This window comes from Triturus cristatus, chromosome 1_2, assembly GCF_964204655.1.
Source record: "Triturus cristatus chromosome 1_2, aTriCri1.1, whole genome shotgun sequence".
In the NCBI taxonomy this organism is placed as follows: Eukaryota; Metazoa; Chordata; class Amphibia; order Caudata; family Salamandridae; genus Triturus; species Triturus cristatus.
The window spans coordinates 53259358-53284788 of NC_140580.1; positions in this window are offsets into that span (position 1 = coordinate 53259358).

The window sequence follows — 25431 nt, forward strand, 5'->3', positions numbered from 1 at the left end:
CTTTAATCCTGGTCCTGGAGAAAGCACTTATAGCACACTACTTTGACATGCATGCATTGCAACTTCTCATTCAGTAGGCCTTCACATAAGCACACAAGGGGGAATGGGCACACTGCCAAGGGGGCAGAAGAAACCAAAGGAGTAGAAAAGGACCTAGGGTTCCTGGAATGTCTGGACCTCCATAGTATCATTGGGGAGTCATTGGAGACTAACATTGCTACCTAGAGAGCAGAAACAACCCTCTTCTTGCTGTTCAACATTTTTTTGCAGGATGGGTAGACCAGAGCCCAGTGGGGTGTCTGCATGGTATATAACAGCCTCTAAGGTTCACAGGGAGTTGATAGGGCACCACTAATTTTATTGCCACAGCATATCACTTTTCCAATGACCCCCCCTAACCCCAGAAAGACACTGCTACAAAAACAAAGTTTAATGCCATTAGTGGGTTTTACTACTATTTTATGGCCTAGAGATTGTGCACACAAGACTAAAACCATCAAGGCGTCTGAAAAAAAGAGAAATCACAAGCAACAACACATCAGAAATGTTCAATGGCATTGTGCCCCTGACTTTATTATTACACATTAGTATGCACAATTTCTGGATCAACCACAACTCCATGACCCTTTGTAACAGCAGGAATCCTTACATCATGGAAACATTCTACCCATTAAGGATATAACTATCCTTAGCTGCAAGCTACACATAATTTGTAGCTGGCAACATGTGCCTATGCCCCAGAAGGATGAAGATTTAGAAAAACAACCAGATGATAATAATGAAGACTCATTGCCACACTGAGGACAGTCCTATTGGTATCAGCGACTATATAATAAACAATTACTTCTAAAGTAATAATATGCAATCTTTCAACACAAACTCCTTGTTCGATGCTTTTTATTGTGTGAAGTATGTTGTGTCCATCTAACCACTGCAATATTATTCACATCGGTGAGAAATTAGTTTGTTGGTTGAATGTGGGCTGACCCCTGTTCAAGCAACAGCTCAATCCCTCTCAGGGTGAACCAAAAAAGTTACTAAATTAACCCAGTGCCTAGCCTTCAGGTAGCTTGGCAGAGAAGCAGTCAGGCTTAACTTAAAGGCAATCTGTAAATTATTTATACAGCACACAAACACTGATCAAATGAAAATAGAACACAAGTACATTTAATAAATTATTTGGCCCAAACGACAAAAATCCAATTAGTAGAAGTTATGAATTTTTAAAGTTTAAGGTAAAAAATATAGCCTAAAAGATTAAAGTGCCAACCACTGACATCTAGTCGTGCAAGAATGCAAGAATGCGTCAAAGTAAAAAAATATGGCAGACCGCGATGGAGTGCGATTCGGATATAAAAAATGGATTGCCCAGTCGGCGCTTACCATCAGACTTAGAAGAAATTTCAACAAAAATTGTCTTAGAAGGTAGATCAGAGGGGCAAGGCTGCAGGTGGTGTCTGAGGAAGAGATGCCATTGTTTGTACTTTGTCTCTGTTTTAGAACTCAAAAATCTCCAGCTGATTGAAGCTGGGACTGTGGCCAATGAGAGTTCCAAGAGGCCGAATACGCCTATGGCAAAGGACCACTGAGCGTAGTAGAGTTGCCATAAAGTCACGCCGACTGGCGATGAACCTTGGGCTGATATATGAGCAGGTTGGTCCTGGTCTTCCCTCGGTTCTCAGAGCAGTTTTTAGCCCAATGTTTTCAAAGTCCCAAGAGTTGGATTTTGGCTTTCTGGGCACCTTTAGAATCACCAGGACTGGAGGGGCATCACTATGGTATAAGGACTCAAGATGATTGGAGTCTTTTCTATCCTTAAGGCACTGATCAGGAGGCCAGCTAACTAGCCCTTGGAGTCCCTCTGGTAGCCCTGGGTTCAAGTGATGAAACAGGGTTCAAGCAGCAGGGCAGACCTCTGAGGGTTCAAGGCAGCCTCCAGGAATCCAAGTCTCGTGAAGTACACAGCAGGCCACAGCAAGAGGCAGTCCTCTGAGAGTCCTTCAGCAAGTCCAGAAAGTGAACTAAAGAGTGTGTATGAGGGTCCTATTTTTTTTACCTGGTGCCTTTTTTGAACTAGGAGAAGTGTGTAGAAAATTCACCTTAAAGTGCTTAAAGTTTTTTGCTTCCCTAGCTGCCTGCATGAACAATGCAGGGGTGACAAGTCCTTTGAATGAAGACAGAGAACAGCTTATTCAGTTGCAAGTGGGACTGTGCCCCGCTCCACCCTAATCCTGCCAATTGATGGTCAATCTAGACTCACCTAATCTGTGTATTGTTTAGCTGTCTGGGAGGAATAAACGAAGTCCAACTGCCAACTAGGCCCAGTCATGTGTCCTAGGGTAGTCTGCAGGCACCAAATAGGGCAGATAAATGTAGGAATTTTCACTACCAGGAGAGTTAAACTTAAAAGTCTATGTCCGACCTTGATAATTGCAGTGCACCCTGCCATATGGGATACCTAGGGCCTACTTTTAGAGTCACTTATATGTGATAAAAGGGGAGTTTAAGACTAGGCAATGAGGTTATATTGATAAGTCAAATTGGCAGTTTATAACTGCAGTCTGCCTGCAATGGCAGGCCTAGAACATGTTTTAAGGGGCTACTTACGTGGATGGCACAGTAATTGCTGCAGGTCAACTAGTAGCGTTTAATATTCATGCCCTGGGTATATGGTATACCACTCTACAAGGGTCTTATAAGTAAATTGAATATGCCAATCAGATATAAGCAAATTTTACCATGTTTAAAGGGTAAAGCACAAACACTTTAGCACTGTGTTAGAAATGGGGGTCTCTACTTGGCAGTGGCTTCGACCCTGTCCAAGTAGGGACTCTTCATTCTAGCCAGGGTAAAGGGATTACACAGCCAAAATAACCCCTGCTCACCCCCTTGGTAGCGTTGTACATAAAAACAGTACAAATGGCACCACACCAGTTTAGAATAATAACCAATCTTTATCTAAACCAAACAAGACCAAAACAACAAAAATCCCTCATTCATAAGCAAAGATATCTCTTTTAAAAGGTTTAAAATACTTCATTCCATATAAAACTATGGATGCATCACTTTTAGCACAAAATACCTGGGCTGTGTCAAAATCACAGGACGAAAGCAGGAATGAGGTGGGTGAGGTGCCTGAAAGCAAAGAAATGCATTGGTTCCTTAGATGCAGAGAAGATGATGCATCGGTTCCTTGTTCCCAGGGAAGTTGATGCGTTGATTCCTTACTGCTACTCAGGGGAGGTGAAGCGTCTGTTCCTTACTGTGAGAGAATGTGATGCGTTGGTTTCCTACTGAGCGGTGAAGTGATGCATCGTTTCGCTGAACATGCAGCCTCGGTTCCTTACCGAAGCCCAGGGTTGATGTAGACTTGGCGCACAGGAGAAGTTGGAGCAAAGGTCTCGGAAGTTGAAGACACAGTGCTCTTGATTCAGGCTGCAACAGTTTTTTTCAGATACGGACAGGCACTGTGTCAATCTTTTCTGTTGCACCATCAATGCATTCGTTTTTCAATTGTATGGCAAGCTTGCGGCAGTGGCACAAAAAACCGCACTGAAGGGCAATGCATGGATTTTCAGCTCTATTTGCACCAGCAGTCACATCCAAGGTCCCAGAACTGTAATTGGCACCACTTGGCAGGTAAGAACTCCCAGCAGAGGCGTTCAGGGGCTGCAGGTGAAGTCTTTGATAGCCCTGAGACTTCTTAACAGGAGGCAAGAACACACATGCCCTTGGAGAATCTTCTTCTCCAAGAGTGAAGCAGCAACTGCAGGCCAACCCAGCAAAGCAAACACAGCAAAGGGGCAGTACTTCTCCTGACAGCTATCCATCTCTTCCTCTGGGCAGAGTCTCCTCTTGATCCAGAAATGTTCTAAAGTTCTATAGACACAGCTTCAGTGATTTTACCGGTTTCTGCCTTTGAAGTAAGCAAACATGAAAGGAAAGTCTTTGTAGCTCACAATATCCTGTCTTGCCCTGACCTGGCTCCAGACACACTACAAGGGGGCGGAGACAGCTTTGTATGAGGACAGGCACAGCCATATTCAGATGTCAGTAACAACTCCTCCCACCACTCTAGCTCAGGATGGTGATGGGCCATCAGGTTATGCAGGGCACACCTCATCTCTCTTTGTGTGACTGTCTGAAGTCTACTTGTCAGTGTTGGACTTGGCCCTTCTGGCAGGTTCACCCCTGAACTTTTTTGCTTTTATTGGTGACCTGGTGGTAGTGATTTTTGGTTTCTGCGCACTTTCCCTGTGTCCCAGAGTAAAGTGCGTGCGCACTCTGAGTGCATGTGGTGAGATAGGCCTGCCCTCCCATAGGAATGCATGGGGAATGTATGTGTCCCTGGTAGTTCCTGATGCGTGGGGTGTGCAGGCTCGAGTTTGGTATGTGCGGACTCGTGTGATTGAATGCTTCGCAATGATGTATAATGCGTGATTATGTCATGTGCGGAAGTGCCACTTCTAGGAGTTGGCATATTAGTGTAAAATGTGTCTGGCGTGTGATTGGCTGGAGCTGGCTGGTGAGCCTGGCTCCAGGAGTCTGGTGGGTCTGCCCCAGTGGTGAGTGTGAGATTAGCATGCTGATGGCTGGGGAGGAGTGCACCTTGGACCTGAAGAGGGCAGGGCTTTCCCCACACAATGCTGGCTCCGCCCCCTGTGGTGCAACTGACGACCCTAGCCCTGCCAGTGAATAGAGTGAGGGGCTGAGCACATCAAGGGTGCTCCCCAACCAGCTGCGACTGGTTTTCCCCCTCACCCTGAACCAAGAACAAAGGGTTTTACAGTATAAGAAGGGGCTGTGTCCCCTTACAATTTGTTTTCTTGCTGATCCTACTTTGAGGGGGGGCCTGCTGCTGCTGGGCACCAGGAGAGACCGCCACTGGGGACTGCCTCCCTGCTGGAGGGCCCTGTGAGCTGGCCCCTGGGCCCAGTCCTTGCCCCCCTGCATCTGAAGTCTTTGTTTCTGGACCTTCCCTAAGCGCCTGGAAGCGCTTTTACTGGACATATAGCGCTAGGAGCGCTTTATTTGGGCCCCCAGCATCAAGAAGCGCTTTCCCTGAGGAGCGCCTCCATTGGAGCCCGTAGCGCGGCGCTAGGATAATCAAGGAGGGAACCCCGACGTAGGGGTTCCCCCGCTTTTGCCGGATTTAAGGCGGGTGCCCACCCCGCATTGTGGCACTCGGTGGCGGGTGCCTACCCCACTTATTTAATTATTTCATTTACGGGTGCCCACCCCGTATCGCCGCTGTCACCGGGAACTCTGGGCCGCCGCGCTGCCTGCGGCGACCCGGAAGCAAAGAGAAGTCCTGCCTGGTGGTGGGCGGGGCATTGAAGCCGCGCCCTGGGTGAAGGAAGCGGACGGGAGCCTACCCCGCGCTTCCCTGAGGAGAGAAGAGAGGGCGAGTCTGCAAGCAGCGGCGTCGCTGCTGCCCGGCCGGAGTGCTGCCGGCCCCGGAGCAGAGAGAGCGGAGGCAACGCGGGAGTCCCCAGAGCAACAGCCCGGTGAGTGCGGAAGGGCTGGGGGGGGACTCCGTGTGCGTGCTGGCTTAGAGCGCTAGTGCGCTCCAACGACGAGGCCCGCACTGTTGGCCTCCAGAGTCCCCTGAGTGTGACTCCGCCGACGGGGGCAGTGTTCCCGAGCCCCGAGAGGCTCCAATGAGGCCCGCATTGTCCCGCATTGTTTTCACAGAGCCCACCGAGGCTCCAACGAAGGGGGCATTTTCCTTTCTGGTGAAAAGAGCGGCCCCGGAAGGCAGCGGTCCGCTCCAATGTTGCCCCCACATTGGTTACAGAGCCCACCGAGGCTCTAGGGGGCATTTCGTGTGGTTGGAGGCTCCACGTGAGTGCGGCATATTTGTTTGAGAAGGCACCATGGTGCCCAGGCTCAGTCCCCACAGCTGCCCAGCACTTAGTGGGCAGCTGCAACGTTTAGGTTGTGGCCTTTACGCTTTGGCTTGCGCAGCCTGCGCAGCCTTGCCCTGACATTGGGACATAGGGCGTCCTAGCCCCCTACGAGGCCAGTTGGCCTAGGGACTGCCACAAGTGGTGGCTAATGTGAGTTTTGCGCTATTGTTCCTAACCTGCACCTCTGAATGTTTTTATGCGTCATGTGCCTTGTGTTTACACCTCTGAATGTGATGCATCATGTGTAATGTGCGTTTACCCCTACAGGTATTGTGATACTTAGGTGGATGTTTTCTCCTAGTACAGGTGGTGCTAGTGAGGTCCTGGTTCCCTGCGCGATATTTTCCTAAGGTGGTTAGGGTTGCGTAGGTGGTACTTACCTGTTACCAGTAGTTACTGGTTGTGTGCTACATTTGCTATTTTGTACTACAATATTATTCCTACGTTCTAAGTGCTATTTCTACAAAGTGCTAATTCCTGACAGTGGTCCATGTGGCCCTGTCCCCTGTACATATAATCCCTTGTAAACTCTGCCCGTGCCTGTTGGCACATTGTAAAGTGTGTGTTTTTATCTAATGTGTTTTGGTAATACAAAGGCTATTGTTATATAATACCTTGTGTGGAGTTTCTTTTGTGGTGGGCCTTGGGTGTTGTTGCTGGGTGCGCGCGCAAACGCTTTACACATCGCCTCCGGGATAAGCCTGACTGCTCGTGCCAAGCTACTAAGGGGGTGAGCAGGGGTTATCTTTGGCGTGTAACTCCCCAGCCCTGACTAGAGTGGTGGTTTCTGCCTGGCTTTGGCGCAAGCCCTAGCCAACCAGAAATCGCCATTTCTAACAGTCAGTCTAAACCAGACATGGATTCCACAAGCAGGCAGAGACACAGACTGATAAAGCAAGAAAATGTCCAGTGGCATTTTTAAATATACAATTTAAAAACCAACTTCCCCAAAAGATATATTTTTAAATTGTGAATTCAGTGACCCCAAACTCCAGTCTCTATCTTTTCCCAATTGAAAGTTACACTTGTAAGATGTTACAAGGCAGCTAAAATGATAACCTGTGGGAAAGATAGTCCTTTTAATAGTTAAAAACGAAATTAGCAGTATTTCACTATCAGGACATGTAAATTACACCATTACATTTCCTAGCTTTCACATACACTTCACCCTGCCCATGGGCTACATTGGGCCTACCTTAGGGGTGCCTTAAATGTAAGAAAAGGAAAGGTTTAGGCCTGGCAAGTGGGTGCACTAGCAAGATCGACATGGAAGTCATGGAAGTTTAAAACTGCACTCACAGATAATGCAGTGGCAGGCCTGAGACAGGCTTACAAAGCTACCCAAGTGGGTGGCACAGCCAGTGATGTAGGCCCAAAAGTAGCATTTGATTTACAGGCCCTGGGCACACACAGCACACTTTACTAGGGACTTACCAGTATATCAATTATGCCAATCAGGGATAAACCAATCACCAATATATTTTAGACAGACAGTGTTAGACCTGGCACCATTGGCGTGGGTCTCCCTTCCATTTTTTGCTGTTTCCTCCTGTGTTCTTGCTATGTTTTTGCTGGTCTAGATGCTTTGGGCACTTTGCCACTGCTATTCATTGCCAAAGTGCAAGTGCTCCCTATTGTAAATTGTTGTAAAGGATTAGTGACTCCATGATTGGCTATTTGATTTACTTGTCAGACCCTAGTACAGTGCACCATGTGTGCCCAGGGCCTGTAAATCAAATGTTGCTGGTGGGCTTGCAGCACTGGTTGTGCCACCCACAGAAGCAGCTTGTAAAATGTGGCTCAGGCCTGCCATTGCAGAGCCTGTGTGCAGTCTGGGACTGCCATGTCAACTTGGCAAGTGCACCCACTTGCCAGTCCCTAAACCTTCCATTGTTTACATATTAGTCACCCCTAAGGTAGGCCCAAGGTACTCCTGTGGGCAGGGTGCATTGTATGTAAAAGGGAGGACATGCCCTAATGTGTGTGCATGGGCGAAGGAACTGTGGGAGACATGGGGGACATATTCCTCCCAGATTTTGGAATTGGGGGACACAGGGGACATGTGTGGGGGGGGGCGAGGGGACAAAAGAATTTCCCCTCTCCGTTCTGAAATTGGCATTTGGCAGGTCATTAGCACGCTAAAGCGCGACCTAATGGCCCTGCACTTGACCTGGCTGTGACCTGCCTCTCCAGTTACCTGTGACCAATCGATAGTCACAGCATAAAGGTGACGTCACAGAGGCCACCAGCCCTCTGCCCTTCTCAACTGCTGCATGTGTCCCATAACTGGCTCTCTGTCGGCCGGCAGTTACCAGGAGCATGTGGGAGATTCCGGCCAGACCTGTACTGGTACCTGCGCCTCAGCTGCCTGCTGGCACCGAAAAACGCCTGAATGTATGTAACCTCCAGCGCCTAGCCCCCTCATGCTTCCCAGATGTGCCCCTTTCCCTTCCAGCCCCTTCAGCCTAGCACCAGACCCCACGCTGGCCCCTGCCCGTCTGGTTCATGACACTACTTCCTGCACTGGGCAGTTTGTACAGGGCCCAGTTCACCCTGCCTGAGGAGATGTGAGACACCTTATTCCCCCTGCTCCACTACACTGTGGGAAGTCATGATTCCTCCCACCCAGTACACATAAAATGCAAAATTCCAGGGCACCTCAAATGCCGTTTTTGAGCACCGGGACTTAATCTTTTAGAAATTAAGCACTGTGCCCACCCAAGGAATAGTGGAAGTAAAAAGGAACAAATTAACCTCATGCCCTGAAGGCATCTTATTTTTCTTGATATCTGCTACAGAGAGGTTTATACGTGAATGGTTGGCCTGTCTGGAGTGGGGGTTTCATACATATTTGATTTTGAGGTGCTGTTTAAAGAATTGTACCAGCAACAATGCAGAATTGTCTTGGCTTTCTGAGAGTTCGCTTATATAACTTACAGCAATGTTCTGTCAAACAGATTTGTAAAAACAAAAAATTTACATTTTAAATGTGCTTCGTGTGCTGCTTAGAAGGGAAGAAAGCTACGGCCAGCAATAAATGCCACAACTTGCACTCTGCCTTCTCCCCAATTTGGTGCTTTGGAGTAAATCGTGACGTCACAGCGCCCTATTTCTGCCTTTATTGAGGGTGATGTAAAATGTAATGTTGACCCTATAGGACTGTAAATAAACAAGAAGGCATGTACAGGCAGAAGGCAGGGGTGTGTAACAACAGAACTTTGCTCTACGTGGAGGAGGGAAGGGCGGGGCTAAGTAACACTGCCAGACACCATTGAGCCCAAAATCACTGTGGCGCTGCCATGATTTAATGCAAATGAAGGGCTGTGCATTAGGACCAGAGGCGCAACTAGAGCCAAATTTCGGGGGGGGGGGGGGGGGGGGGGGGGGATTGGGGCAAAGAAAAAATTTCGGGGGGGGGGCTGAATCTTTTATCAATAGGCAGAGTGGAGCTGATTTCGGGGGGGGGGACTGAATCTTTAAGCAATAGGCAGAGTGGAGCTGCAGGGGCTCTTAGAAGGCATGAAACAACAGCAAGGCCTCATTAACATGCAAATGGTCTTTTAAAGACCTGTGAAGTGCTCAGGTGCGGCTGTGTGTGTGCCCGGGAAGCTGTCTCATCCCGGGCTGCCACACACGACGGGGGGGGCTGAAGCCCGTTGAGTCCAATGGGTGCTGCGCACCTGATTAGGACAGAAGGGCGGGGATATTTAAAATGGACACGGTGGAGCAGAAAGTCATTGTGGCACATTTAATAAATAAAAGTCCAGGGAAATAGCACCATCGCTGTGATTGCAGCGCGGTTAAAGCCAGGAAAGGAAAGGCAGCCATCAGCTGAGCACCAGCGATGCTCGTGTCCTACCTGGCATAGCTGGTAGGAGAAAGTCCTTTATTTACAGAAGGGTCGCAGACAGGCCAGATTGGTTTTATTCACACCCACACACATTAGCGCCACTGTACAAAGTTTACCAGTGAAGGGCTACTCTCTTTTTATCTTCTTTCTTTGCACAAATTGTTTTCCCAAGGTGGGGAAATGCACCATTCCTGGAGGACTGCAATACCTGGTTGATGGGTGGAGTCGAGAACGTATAAGGTGATCCCTTTAAGTGTTTTTTCCTGATTTTAGCTTACAAAATTTGCACGCAGCTCTGTGTTCAAGAATGTGGTCTTTTTAAACCAAACTGCTTAGGTTTTGTAAGGATATAAGCAACGCAAATTGAAACGGGTCCCTTCTGGGCCCTGTAGTCATGTCCCTAACTTTTCAGGAAAATCACTCACTGATTTCTAAATAATGAGAGTAAAAGCGTTAAGGTTACCATGTTCCTGCTTACATTCACATGCTTTACTTAAACTTGCATTGCCTATGAGTGTTTGCTTTTTCCAGGATGTTTTTACTTTGTTTTTTCAGGCAGCATATTGCTCTTGTCTATTGCATAATTTAAATTGAGTCACATCCAGGTGTTTATAGCGGGGCACAATTGGGTTGTAGCTGAAGTCAGTGCGAGTTTCTCTCAGTGGGGCAGTATGGTGTTCAGTGGAGGGAGGATACTTGTAAACTGTGACTACATGCCAGCCTTTCCAAATATTTCTCTCCATAACTATGAGATTGTATACGTTTAACTGGCGTACGGTCTCACACAATGGGCGATTTGTATAGGGTCACTGGAAAGTCCCTGTCCCCCCCAGAAATGCAGTGTCTCCTATGCCCCTGTGTGTGTGGCATGTCCTGATAGTGAATTACAGCTAATTTCATTTTGCAGTTTTGCAAGGCTACCTGTTACCATAGGCCAGAATGGGCAGTTTGATTATAACATCTTAGAATCCTAACTGACCCAGGGAACAAGGTAGAAAAACGAGTTTAGTATGCCTGAACTCAGAATGTTAAAATACATCTTTTGGTGTGGGTGAATTTTACATTCTGTGTTTGAAAATACCACGTTTAGAAAGTAGGTATTTTCTTGCCTAACCATCCAGTATGCCTCTGCTAGGTTTGTGTCTTCCATGTCTGGTTTGTGAGTGACAGGGGGCTGGAGAGGGCCTTGGCTCCAGCAGTCTGATGGGTCAGGGCTGGACTGAATAGGACCTGTATTGAATAGAGAGTAGGGGAGGAGATTTCCTTTCACTTGCCTGACTGAGCCTTCATAGAATCGAGAGTAGTGTAAGGAGACAGGAGACTTGCTTTCAGATACCTGGGCCAGGTCTGCTTTCAACAATGCTGTCTCCAACTCCTGCCAGGAAGCTGCACCAGGGAGGACAGAACTGGTTTTGGCTGGGCACAGACACTCTCTGCCTTCAGAGAACAAAGGATTTTGCAGTATAAATATTGGGGCCCAGACCCCAGAACTTTAGATCACTTCTGGGAATCAAGATGAACCCTTTGCCAAGGAGAGAAACCAAGGAAGCTGAAGGAGGAGACTGCCCCTGTGCTGTTTGCTGTTTGGGGTTGGCTTGCAGTGATTACTTATTGCCAAGGAAAGGAGAAAAGGAACTTTGTGTGTACTTTTACTATCCTGAGGAAGATCTCCAAGGGCTTGAAGCTGAGCGTGCCTCCTGTTCTGAAGTCTCAGGGACACAAAGACCTCACCACCAGCTCCCCCTGAATTTCCTTGCTGGAAATTCCACCCGCAGTGAGGTGCCTGCTGTTGTTTTGGGCCCTCTGGAGACTGCGTGTTGCTGGGAGCTGGGAGCACGACGCAATGACGAAGAAGCGTGCTGCCGCCGCAGCTGTTCGCCGTCTTATCCCCGAGGAAGCATGTCGCATCACCGGAGAGCGTGCCACCGCCGCAGAGGTTGTTGTGGCATCACCGGAGAAGCATGTCGCTGGGCCTGTCGCGGCTCCAAAGTTCATCGATTTTGTGGGCACGGTCGTCGGGCGTGCACGCATCGCATCCACGTTGTCGCACAACATCAAAGATGCCATGTTGTCGCATCGCACTGGATCGTCGCATCGAGGCGCCATCTTGTCGCATAGTAACCAGAACGCAGTAAGAAACCGACGCTTCATCTCCTCTCTGGTAAGGAACCGACGCATCACCTCCCCTGCGCTGCAGTAAGGAACCGATGCATCACCTTCCCCCAAGCAAGGAACCAATGCATCACCTTCCCTGCGACCCTTTTGTTTGTTTTGCGTGAAGCATCCAAGGTGCTTTGAGAGTAAAGTGTCGCATTTACCATCTACATTGAACTAAGCTATTTCTACCATCTGAAAGTCATATTTTTATTACCGTATTGTGGATTTTTGTCGTTTGGTCTTGTGTTAAGTTCAGCAAAGATTACTTATTTTTCTAAACTGGTGTGGTGTCCATTTGTAGTGTTTTCACTGTATTACTGTATGTGTTCACAAAGCCTTTACACACTGCCTCTGATATAAGCCTGCCTGCTCGTGCCAAGCTACCAAGGGGGTGAGCAGGGGTTATTTTAGGAGTGAAGCCCCCTTTCCCTGACTAGAAGCAAGGGTACCTATTTGGACAAAGGTGCAAGCCATTGCCAACTAGAGACCCCCATTTCTAACAGTGAGCTTATGCACTTTTGCACTGATCAGCAGTGGAAAAGTGCCCAGAGTCCTAGAGCCAACAGAAACAGGTCAGAAAAAATAGAAGGAAGAAGGCAAACTCTGCAAAAAGGGCCAAGTCCAACACACTGGTTAAGAGTGGTAAAGTGCACAGAGTCCTAGAGCCAACAAAAATGAATATTCAGCAAAAAGGCGAGGGCAAAGGCAAAATGTTTCGGTGAAGACTACCCTAGGGCTGCACTTCCAACTGCAGTTTAGCTATTCCCTGACCATCTCAGGCATTCTCACCTACCGAATTGCCAGAACCCCGTACCCCCGTCAGCAACCACCTCACCAACTGCATCATCCCCATCGCCATTAAGTCCAAAGACTTTCTCCTACTCACCGACCTCAACATCCATCTCAATGACTCTACAGACTGCAATGCCTCTGACCTTCTAGAAAGCCTAAACAACACCGGAACCATACAGCTTATGGGAGGCCCAGGTCATATTGACGGATGTCAGGGTGTTCCTGAATTCGAACCAAGGCAAAGGAGCTTCCACGGAAGCGAAGACCTGATCCCCAAACCTTCAGAAAACAACTCTCGGAGAAGGACAGCAAAACCTCCTTCCAAGATATTGTCCGCCACAAGTGAGGGGAATAACCAAAGAGTGACCACCACTCTTCCCCTGAGGTTGTATCAGGTAGCGTTGTTTGTGGATCAGTAGATTGCTAGAACAAAAAATTACAAGCTAAGTTTACAACTTACTCAAGAAGACTGCACACAGAGTCTATAACATTAATGCATGTCTACATCGATCACATGTAGTTCACTTACCAATTGGAGTGTCTCGGTGTGGTTCACATATGTTTCATCCAGGGAAATCAGCACAGGCAATAAAAGTTTCTCTTTTGGAATTGTAGGTATGAATCGGGACATACCTAATGAGAGGCCTGATAGGAGAGGGGCGAGGAAGGACTCACTCACAATCGCAGTCCTACAAGGTCACAAAAAATGAATCAAGAGGGAGATACTAAGGAGCAGGACGGGGTCCTGGTGGTATTGCTCCAGAAATGAGGGGTGAGGAAATAAAGCACGTGCAATAATTAACTAAAGGAGGTATAGTAATCGTGTCGCTCTGGCCGGCTCAAGAAGGATATATTGAGCGGATCAGACATGAATACGAGAGCGAATCTTAAGGATGTGTTGTGCTGGTCGACTCCTAAATCAAAGCAAGAAGCAAACCTTTGGCGGATGCACAAGCCATTGCATGAGGGGTGTCGCACTGGCCAGCTCCGGGGTTTAATGAGATGAGCGGAGCAGCAACGAACACGTCTCTCGATTCGGCAGAAGTGGCGTGCCGTGCTGGCCGGCTCCGGGGTTTAGGGAGGGGAGCGGTGCAGTAACGGACACGCCTCGTGAATCAGCAAGAATGGCGTTCCATGCTGGCCGGCTTCGCGGTTAGGGAGAGGAGCGGAGCAGTAATGGACACGCCTCTTGAATCAGCAGGAATGGCGAGCCGCGCTGGCCGTCTCCGAGGTTTACAGAGAGGAGCGGAGCAGCTACGGACACTCAATCTCTAAGACGACGCGCCGCACTGGCCGGCTCCGGGGTAAAGGAAGGAGCGGAGCAGCGCCGGTCACGTATTCAACTTGCAAATGCAAGCGATACCGTAGCAGTGGATATTCAAGGCGGAAGATAACCGCAGATTGGGAACTCGAAACTCGTTTCGCGAGGAGGGGGCGTGGTCACCAGTCATGAACAGGATCAGTAAGCCAAGCGCTGATTCGTGGGTGAGACGAACTCTTATGGAAGGCAGAGGTCGTCTCTAAAGTACACAATTCTATTGATACTTAGGGGTCGTCTCAAAATTATGTACTTCATGAACTGACATGGAGGTAGATCATGCATTAAGGCTTCAACTCCCCTACTCATTATGCTTCGCCACAAGGGGAATCCTAACAGTTCTCCCACCCAGAGGTCTTCTCCCGGGGCGGGGTTTTGAGGGATGGAGGGCATGAAACCTATGAATCAAAACAGGGGCATGGATATTCTCAGTGGGTTCCCATGACTTGTCCTGTGGGGTATAGCCCACCCAATCTATGATTTTCCTTTGTGTCTACGAGAGTCTAGAACTCTATTCACTTCATACTCCTCTTCACCCTCAACCACTATTGGAGGAGGTGGCTTCTCAGGAATCAAAGGGGGAACGTACCTTTTGACTAGGGAACAATGAAAAACGGGATGTATGTGCATGTCTTCTGGCAACTGTAGTTTGAAGGTAACCGGAGTTATCACTTTGTCTATTACATAGGGGCCTACATATCGGGGTTGTAACTTTCTAGAACCTTTTAACCTCAGATTTCTGGTGGATAACCAAACCTTATCCCCTTTTTGGTAGGCAGGCTTAGGGCGCCGGTGTTTATCTGCCTGTTTTTTCATGCTTTCCTTGGCTTTTTGCAATTCGGTTATGGCTTTTTCCCAAACAGACAGAAGTGTCTTGTGATGTTCTTTAAGGGCAGGGATACTGTTCAACTCAGTGGGAAGGGAAACGGGTATGAATTTAGGATGCTGTGCTAGTGTAAAATAGAAAGGGGATACCCCAGTAGATGAGTGAGTGGTGTTGTTATAGGCAAATTCAGCCAGAGGAAGAGCTCGGAGCCAGTCGCTTGTGATTGTAGATAGCAGACATCTTAAGTATTGCTCTAGTGTTTGATTAGTGCATTTGGTTTGCCCATCGGTTTGGGGATGGTAGACGGTGGATAATCTATGTTCTGTTCCCACATGCCTTGCCAGAACATTGACACAAACTGGGCCCCCCTATTCGATACTATCACAGACGGCAGGCCATGCAATCTAAGGACATTATCTAAGAATACCTGCACTAATTCTTTGGAAGTGGGTAGCTTTTTCAAAGGGATGAAATGTGCCATTTTGGTTAATATGTCTACCACTACAAATATAGTGTTGTATCCTTGACTTTGAGGTAGATCAGTAATAAAGTCCATACTGATGGAATGCCACGGTGAAGGGGGTATTGCAAGAGGTTTTAACATTCCTGTAGGTGCACAATGTGAGGCTTTTTGTCGAGCACAAGTTGGACAAGAATCGACAAAGCGGTAACATCTTTGGTCATTTCTTTCCACCAAAACCATCTGTGGCAGGCCTTGAGAATTTTAACACTGCCAGGATGTCCAGCCAAAGCACTGTTGTAACACCATTGTAATAATTGTTGCTGCACCTCAACGGTGGGTCAGTATAGTTTGTTTTCATGATAGAAAAGTTGTTCTTTGATGTGATTCAGAGGATCTTTTCCCCAGTCTTCCGCTGAAATAGTTTTACACAGTTCTTTTAGCTTATCTAGAAAGCCTAGGGGTCTGGTGTCCCCCTGGTATTCTGCCCCTATGATTTTGTTGTTTGGAATGTTAGGGAAAGGCTCATCTTGTGAAATGCTCTTTTCGTGACCTAGTCGAGAAAGAGCATCCGCCTTACCTTGCTGCGGTCCAGGACAGTAAGTAATGATGAAGTCATACTCACTAAAAAAGGCAACCCACCTCATCTGTCGGGGGGTAAGAGCTCTAGCCGATCTAAAGAATTGAAGGTTTCTGTGATCGGAATAAATGGTAATCACATGTGGGGACCCTAACAAGTAGTGTCTCCATTCTTGAAAGGCGAGTTTGATGGCCAACAATTCTCTCTCCCCAGTGGTGTAATTTTGCTCTGCGGGCAACAAGGTCTTGGAAACGTATGCGACAGGGTATAGACATCCAGAGGTCTTATCTCGTTGTCAAAGGACTCCCCCCACGGCGAACTGAGATGCGTCTGGTTCCAAATAATAGGGCTGTGTGTTGTCAGCATATTTAATGACGGGGGCATTAGTGAATCGTTTCTTTAAGACACAGAAGGCGAGTTCAGCCTCCTCGGTCCATTTAAATGGTAGTCCTTTACGTAAAAGCCGAGTTATGGGTTTCACCAACTCAGAAAAATGATCTATAAATCTACGATAAAAGTTGGCAAACCCAATAAAGGATTGCACCTCTTTCACAGAACAAGGGCTAGGCCACTTAACCAATGCTTCTACCTTTTTTGGATCCATGTGCACTCCTACAGGAGATATTACAAACCCAAGGAATTCTACTCGAGTGGTATGAAACGTACCCTTATCGAGTTTGGCGAATAATTGATTCTCCTTGAGTTTCTGTAGGATTTTCTTAACATGAATGATATGGTCTAGTTTGTTTTGAGAATAGATCAAGATATGGCTGGCTCCGAGGTTAGGGAGAGGAGCGGAGCAGTAACGGACACGCCTCTTGAATCAGCAGGAATGGTGTGCCGCACTGGCCGGCTCCGGGGTAAAGGAAGGAGCGGAGCAGCGCCGGTCACGTATTCAACTTGCAAATGTAAGCGATACCGTAGCAGTGGATATTCAAGGCGGGAGATAACCGCAGATCGGGAACTCGAAACTCATTTCGTGAGGAGGGGGCGTGGTCACCAGTCATGAACAGGATCAGTAAGCCAAGCGCTGATTCGTGGGTGAGACGACCTCTTATGGAAGGGAGGGGTCGTCTCTAAAGTGCACAATTCTATTGATACCTAGGGGTCGTCTCAAAATTATGTACTTCATGAACTGACATGGAGGTAGATCATGCATTAAGGCTTCAACTCCCCTACTCATTATGCTTCGCCACAAGGAGAATCCTAACAGCCGGACACACACTTGACCCAATCTTTTACGCCAGCAACAAAATCACCTTCAGCGACACCACCCCGCTCACATGAACAGACCACTCCATCATACATTTCTACATCAGCACACCCCACCCCAACAAACCTAAACAAACCATCACCCGCAGTGGCAACTGGAACAACATAACAGAAGCAAACTGGACCCTCACCCTCAGATCCAACCAACTGACCCTGACAGGAAACCTGCAGAACGCTCTATCCACCTTCAACAGTTGGGTCTCAGATTGCACCAACAACTTGGCCCCCTTGAAAAAGACCACTGATTAGCACTATGCTCACCACCATCATCAACTCCTCCCTCCTCAGAAAAAACTTCCCGGACAGCTAGAAACATGTGGAGGTTACGGCTCTGCTGAAGAAACCCTTGCAGACCCGAACATCCTCAGCAACTACAAGCCCACCTCACTTCTACCCTTCTGGGCCATGCTGGGCAAAAGTCCTGGAGAAAGAGATCAACAAGCAGCTCACTGCCCATCTTGAACAGAACCACCTCCTGGACTTCACCCAACGAGGGCTCTGCAGCAACATTAAGCACAGAACCCACCCTCCTGGTAGAAACAGATGACATCCGATCAATCGTGGACAGAGGAGAAATTGCTGCACTTATCCTGTTCGACCTCTCTATGACATTCAACATCGTCTCCTACCGCACCCTCATCGCCAGACTTCAGGATTCCAAGGACTCTCTGTAAGTTGGATTGCCTCCTTTCACTCGAACAAAACACGAGTCAGACTCTCTACTTTCACCTGCGAACACAACAAGCTTGTCCCCCAGAGCTCCTCCCTCAGTCCAATCCCATTCAACTGTTACATGGCACATCTTGTGTGCATCATAGGAACCTACAACATCAACATTGTCTCCTATGCCAATGGTACTCAGCTCATCTTCTCCCTCTCTGACATGAACAACATCTTCACCGCCTGCATGTCCGATGTGGCTAACTGGATGCGAGAGAACTGATCTTTAGAAGGAAGAACTCCCCCTGGGACTCCTCCTGGTGACCACCCAACCTGAGTGCCAAGCCCACCCCCCACAGACCACACCAGTAACTGTTGTGTAGTTCCTACTAATCAGTAGGATCTGCATGTTTGTTGGACAATATAAATTAAGGTCTTGGTGCCTAGACTGATTCCGGACACCCGCAGGGTATGTTGGCCTAGAGACAAGCTACTTCACAGTGCCACCGTAAGCCCCCTAACCTTACCAGGGAGAAAATAGTTTCTGGCAACCACTGAACATGACAACCCTGACCCGTCAGGGATCGTGGGAACAGTACAGAACCTTTTGCTCATTCACTCGTACCCACTTATTCTCAGTGAAGTATACAGAGAATACACAGTGGTACGTTTTTCAATAGGTTTACTGAACCAACGTTATTCTTGTATAAAATATGTGTGCTGCAATGATTAATAGACAGAAGCAGATAAAAGCAATTACCAGCCCCAAAAGCATAACTAGTAGCTATAGTTCTACCGTGGTGCTAAAACAGTGTATATATGCAGGCACATAAAATAGGGCAGTAATCAAACGTACTCCTACTCTGCGAACCCTACCTTAAGTCTACCTAGATTTTGTGTAGGTGTGGATCCAAGAATCCGCCAAAGGGATGATCCAACCCCATTACCCGATGGGAGAGAAAGAAGGACCCTGTCTTGTTCAGGAACTGAATACCCCTCACAAGATGTCAGACCTCTGTGTGGTGAAGTCTCAGGAGACAGGGAACCTTGGTATCAACTGAAGTGCCTCCTCTTCTAATCTATCTGGATGCTCATCTTTATTAATAGAAAGCAGCCTTGCAATGTGTGTGTAGATTAGTGATGTAATGGATGTGTAGATAGCCCTGTGGCCCCGTGGATGAAAATAGAGATGACATTTGTACATAGTGTGAGAAGAGACCATGTACATGATGTTCAGGGCATTGTGATAATGTTGTGTGAAGCTGGATAGCTAAACAAGTTTAGTTGCAGGGAAACTAATCCAACATTTTTGTGCACGCAAATATGTGCAAAAGCTCAATAAATCTAACATTGTTGTGCACGTAAATATGTACCAAAGGTCACTGCTGAAAAATAGGACAATGTAAGAAATAAGCTGCTCCGCTAAATGGGCTTAACTCGGGAATATAACATCCACTCCTCATACCAAGGGTCGATACATGAAAAGCTATCTAGAACCATTCTAAAAAAGCCAACAGGCCATGATAATATGAAAGCTAAAAAGCCTTGAAACTGGTGTAAAATCATCTAAAAGCAAGCTTCCCTTAAAAATATTTCATAGAAACCTTAAAAGTTAATATACTGTTTGAAATACCAAGCACTCAGAAAGCTATGGTGCCTAGAAAAAGAAAGCAAATGTTGTTTTGGATAATTGTTTTTAAAAACAGGCCAAATTGTTTCCACACGGAAAAGCCAATTGTTTATGTGTTCCAAGTGGTAGACACAACATTGCTGTTGCCCACAACCGCAGACGACGTTCCCAGAGGTGCACCTCGAAGCAGGTTTATGGAGCAAAGGTGATTTCATCAAATTCCCACAGCAGCCACTGTGGAAGGCGTTGTTACACATAAGTGATCCGCAGAGCCACTGTTCACATAACTAGCAGCCCGAAGCATCCCAGAGTGGCTCTAAGAATGCATTCATCATCAAGGGAATACACTGGGTATTTTAATACACATAGGCCTTTAAGGGGTCCATCAGTACTTCAATGTCCGGTGGCGAAACCAATTGTGATCTGAGACATATATCCAAGATGCTTTTGTGGCTGCAAATTAGACAGAGGAAGACAGGTTGTATGCAGTCAAGCCAGACAGGCCTGAAGTTTACGAACCAGTGCTCGTTCAGTTCTTGAAGCTGAGGTGTGCCAAAGCAGTGTACCATGCGCTCACTGCAATGCAGCACAAGCAGTGTTGTCTCCATTCCGGGTTGAACTGGGACGTCCAATGGAGAGCAGAAAAATTAAAATCAGGATTCCCTCCACAATTAGCAGGACAAGCGGTAGCCCTTCAAAAACGCTTCCCAACAGGGAGTGTATAAAAGATGGGATAACTCAGAAAATCGTCTGGAAGTAGCTAACCAGACCAGAGCTAATACATTTTAAAAAGTGCACTGTTCCTTTCGTATCAGACATGTTAAAGATACGGTAGACCAGCTCCCCAAAATGCAGTGGGAAGTTATGTGGAGTAGTATCTGTATCTCAAACAAGGATCTTGCAACCTGGAGATCAACCGACTCTCTGGCTGAAGTTAAGGCGACATCCTTTTGAAAAAGCATGGCTTTCAGTTTGCTTAGAGAATCAAACTGTCTGTTGGAAACATATATTGAAGGCCATAGCGCTGACATCCTAACTGTGTGGACAGTTGGAAAAAGTACTTTTGTGCAACAAGTCACTAGGGAATTAACCGTCACTTGATAAGTGAGGCCCTGTTCCATTCCGCAGCAACCTTGATCTTTCAGCATCACATAGCTCCTATTCGAGATCAGCTTTAACACCCGATATATCACAGCAGTTAGGGAACCCTTCAGATAACAAGACAAGTTCGCTACCAAAGCATTGCATGCCCCATGGTGAGAAATGTCCTTGCAGACTAAGAATCCGCTACAGCATCTTCACAGTCGGAACCACTAAGGAAAACTTCTGTGTCCCGATTCCTACATCTATACCTGAATGGTAATTATCAGTACTCATGCACATAACCTTCCCCTAGCACTTCATATCTGTCTATCTGTTGGTATTGCAGACAATATTGGAATTTGAAAGTTGTTACCGGTAGGGTGATGTAACCATGGATTATCCAGTCTGTGGATGGTGTCTCAGCCACAGGGGAAGGTAATTGGTCTAATTTTTCAATGTGCAACATGGTATATTTTGCATCTATGCAGCCATTACTATCTGTCTATTGATTAAATTATATTCAGAAAACAGACTAGTTCTGTTGATGTAACGCCATGGCATGTGGGCAGGATGAATTGTTTGCAACGTCTAGCTCAGTACTATGATGGACCGTAATTGTAATGTTGTAATGTTGTCCGTGTTGTAAAATAGACATGTCTTGCTATAATATGTCAATTGCAGAAGACACTATGCTGGCCAGTGAATAAATTATAGATGATAATTTGGTCATACTGTTGTCAACCACATCAAAACCTTTTTTAAATTAACCCTATCAATTTCGCACAGTCTCTCAGCAGCTTCCCATTGAGAAACTTTCCACAGCTCATTGTATATTCCATATAAAAAACACTTTTGAGGTGGGTTCCAGGGACCTAATAAAAAATTCCTGAGATCCGTGTTGTTAGAAATGGGACCTCTGGTTGGCTAAGGCGTGCGCCAAAGCCAGGCAGAGACCACCACTCTAGTCAGGGCAAGGAAGTTACACACCAAAGATAACCTCTGCTCACCCCCTTGATTGCTTGGCATGAGCAGTCAGGCTTATCCTGGAGGAAATGTGTAAAGCGTTTGCGCACACACACAGCAACAACACCCCAGGCACACCACAAAAGGAACTCCACACAAGGTTATATATAAAAATAGCCTTTGTATTGTCATAAATACATTAGAAACATAATCACATAATATACACTGTGCCAACTGGCACTAGGCAATATTCACAGGGGACTATTTACACATGACAGGGCCAATGGGGCCACTGTCAAAACCATCACAAATCACCACTTGTAAATGTAGCACAACTAGTAAATGTAGCACACAACCAGTAACTACTGGTAAAGTTAGGAACTTAGCATGAGATCCTGCAATGTAAAACAGAGGATGCATAAACCACTTTGCGCATGAATCACCTTAGGCATTAAACTACATTAGGGCCAAACCTCATTAGCATCACACATTACACAATATGCATTTACAGTAGGCATCACAAGCATAAACACCTTAGGAAAGAATTGGCATAAAAACAATCGGGGACACAACGCACTGAAACTGGCCCCAGGCCAACTGGCCTCTCACAGGGCTCCAACGCCCTAGGTCCCACAGAGTCAGGGCTGGCTGCGCATGCAGCAAAAGTAAAAGATCAGGCCTAAACAAACTGTATGTTGGAAACATATATTGAAGGCCATAGCGCTGACATCCTAACTGTGTGGACAGTTGGAAAAAGTACTTTTGTGCAACAAGTCACTAGGGAATTAACCGTCACTTGATAAGTGAGGCCCTGTTCCATTCCGCAGCAACCTTGATCTTTCAGCCTCACATAGCTCCTATTCGAGATCAGCTTTAACACCCGATATATCACAGCAGTTAGGGAACCCTTCAGATAACAAGACAAGTTCGCTACCAAAGCATTGCATGCCCCATGGTGAGAAATGTCCTTGCAGACTAAGAATCCGCTACAGCATCTTCACAGTCGGAACCACTAAGGAAAACTTCTGTGTCCCGATTCCTACATCTATACCTGAATGGTAATTATCAGTACTCATGCACATAACCTTCCCCTAGCACTTCATATCTGTCTATCTGTTGGTATTGCAGACAATATTGGAATTTGAAAGTTGTTACCGGTAGGGTGATGTAACCATGGATTATCCAGTCTGTGGATGGTGTCTCAGCCACAGGGGAAGGTAATTGGTCTAATTTTTCAATGTGCAACATGGTATATTTTGCATCTATGCAGCCATTACTATCTGTCTATTGATTAAATCATATTCAGAAAACAGACTAGTTCTGTTGATGTAACGCCATGGCATGTGGGCAGGATGAATTGTTTGCAACGTCTAGCTCAGTACTATGATGGACCGTAATTGTAATGTTGTCCGTGTTGTAAAATAGACATGTCTTGCTATAATATGTTAATTGCAGAAGACACTATGCTGCCCAGTGAATAAATTATAGATGATAATTTGGTCATACTGTTGTCAACCACATCAAAACCTTTTTTAAATTAACCCTATCAATTTCGCACAGTCTCTCAGCAGCTTCCCATTGAGAAACTTTCCACAGCTCATTGTATATTCCATATAAAAAACACTTTTGAAGTGGGTTCCAGGGACCTAATAAAAAATTCCTGAGATCCGTGTTGTTAGAAATGGGACCTCTGGTTGGCTAAGGCGTGCGCCAAAGCCAGGCAGAGACCACCACTCTAGTCAGGGCAAGGAAGTTACACACCAAAGATAACCTCTGCTCACCCCCTTGATTGCTTGGCATGAGCAGTCAGGCTTATCCCGGAGGAAATGTGTAAAGCGTTTGCGCACACACACAGCAACAACACCCCAGGCACACCACAAAAGGAACTCCACACAAGGTTATATATAAAAATAGCCTTTGTATTGTCATAAATACATTAGAAACATAATCACATAATATACACTGTGCCAACTGGCACTAGGCAATATTCACAGGGGACTATTTACACATGACAGGGCCAATGGGGCCACTGTCAAAACCATCACAAATCACCACTTGTAAATGTAGCACAACTAGTAAATGTAGCACACAACCAGTAACTACTGGTAAAGTTAGGAACTTAGCATGAGATCCTGCAATGTAAAACAGAGGATGCATAAACCACTTTGCGCATGAATCACCTTAGGCATTAAACTACATTAGGGCCAAACCTCATTAGCATCACACATTACACAATAGGCATTTACAGTAGGCATCACAAGCATAAACACCTTAGGAAAGAATTGGCATTAAAACAATCGGGGGCACAACGCACTGAAACTGGCCCCAGGCCAACTGGCCTCTCACAGGGCTCCAACGCCCTAGGTCCCACAGAGTCAGGGCTGGCTGCGCATGCAGCAAAAGTAAAAGATCAGGCCTAAACATGGCAGCTGTCCACTACTTGCTGGGCAGCTGTAAAAATTAGCATGGGCACCAGCGTCCCCTCTGAGCCCTATGTCTGGGACTCTAAATGAAAAATGCCTCCAAGGAAATATGGAGCTGGCACTGCGGTGCTCCTGAACCACCACTGGGGCTTTTAGAAACAATATGCCCCAGAAGAAACTAGCGCGGGCACCACTGTGCCACCGAAGCCCCTCTGGGACTTCTAATACAATGTGCCCCAAAGCCCACAGTATGCAAGTCCCACTCCGGGACTTCCAAATATCAGCTTTCCCCCATGGTGCACTTCACTGTGCAGCGGACGGACTGTGGGGAGAATAGCTGGTGTCACGAAGGGGCTGGGGAGCCTCTCCTTCACGGGGCTGCCCTTTTAAGAAAAAGGCCCCCAACAATGCCAGATCGGAGCCCCACTCACCGGACTCCTGTGCTCTCTCCGGTCTCCTGCGCGGGGGGGGGAAACTCCTCTGGACTTCAGGCTCTGCTTCCTCCCGCTTCGGGCTGTCCGCGAGGCTCCCACGTCACCAGGGAGCCCTGCCAAGACCAGCAGCACCTCTCTGCTCTGGCTGGTGGCATACAAAGGAGCGCGGGGTAGGCTCCCGCCTGTCTCCTGCTCGGCTCATCTCCTGGGCACCGGAGCGTGGGGTAGGCTCCCGTCCGCTCCTTCTCTGTTCACGGGGCTCCCTCAACACCACGGGAGCCCCTGTCAGCCAGCAATACCTCCGCCTCACTTCCAGCGCCGCCTGTGTCGCAACACAGGGCGCCTGACTTCCGGTTTTCGCGGCGGTGCTTTCTCTCGGTGCTGCGGCAGTGATTTCTAGGGCGGTGATGCAGGGTGGGCACCCACGAGAATGATAAATCAGATAAGCGGGTTGGGCACCTCCTCACTCTCTCTCCCAAACTGCGGGGTGGGCCCCCGCTGTGTGGATTCCCAGGCAGCAGCCCAGCGCTGCAAATGAACAACAGGAGTGCACTTCAAAAATAAAATAAAAGTAAAGCGCTCTCAGGCGCTTCTCCCAACTGATAAATAAAGCACTCTTCCTAATGCAAAATAAAGCGCTCACCAGGGCATAAGTCCAGCGCTCTGCCCAAAATTAAGTGAAGCTTTCCTCCAACTGCAAAGATAAAGCGCTCCCAGGCGCTGTTGCACAAAGTCTCGAGGAAGGCAGAATCAGAGGGTCTTTGGGGCTGGGGAGACCCCAGCAAGGCGCAGCCAGGCAGGCCAGCATGCAGGGACCCACTGGAAACAGCAGCTGGGTCCCGCGGCGTTTCCTCCTGGCAGAGTGTTCCCTCAAGAACACAAGCACAACAGCACATTTTCATGGGGTCAAAGCCCCTTCTTTTATACACCTTTTCCTTTGTCTACAAAGGTGCAGGGCAAGGGGGAAACCAGATGCAACTGGTTTGGGGGAGCTTTGGAGCACTTTGTTTTGCTCAACCCCTCTCTTCATTATCAGGTGGGGGCTAGGTGGTCAGACGCACCACAGGGGGCGGA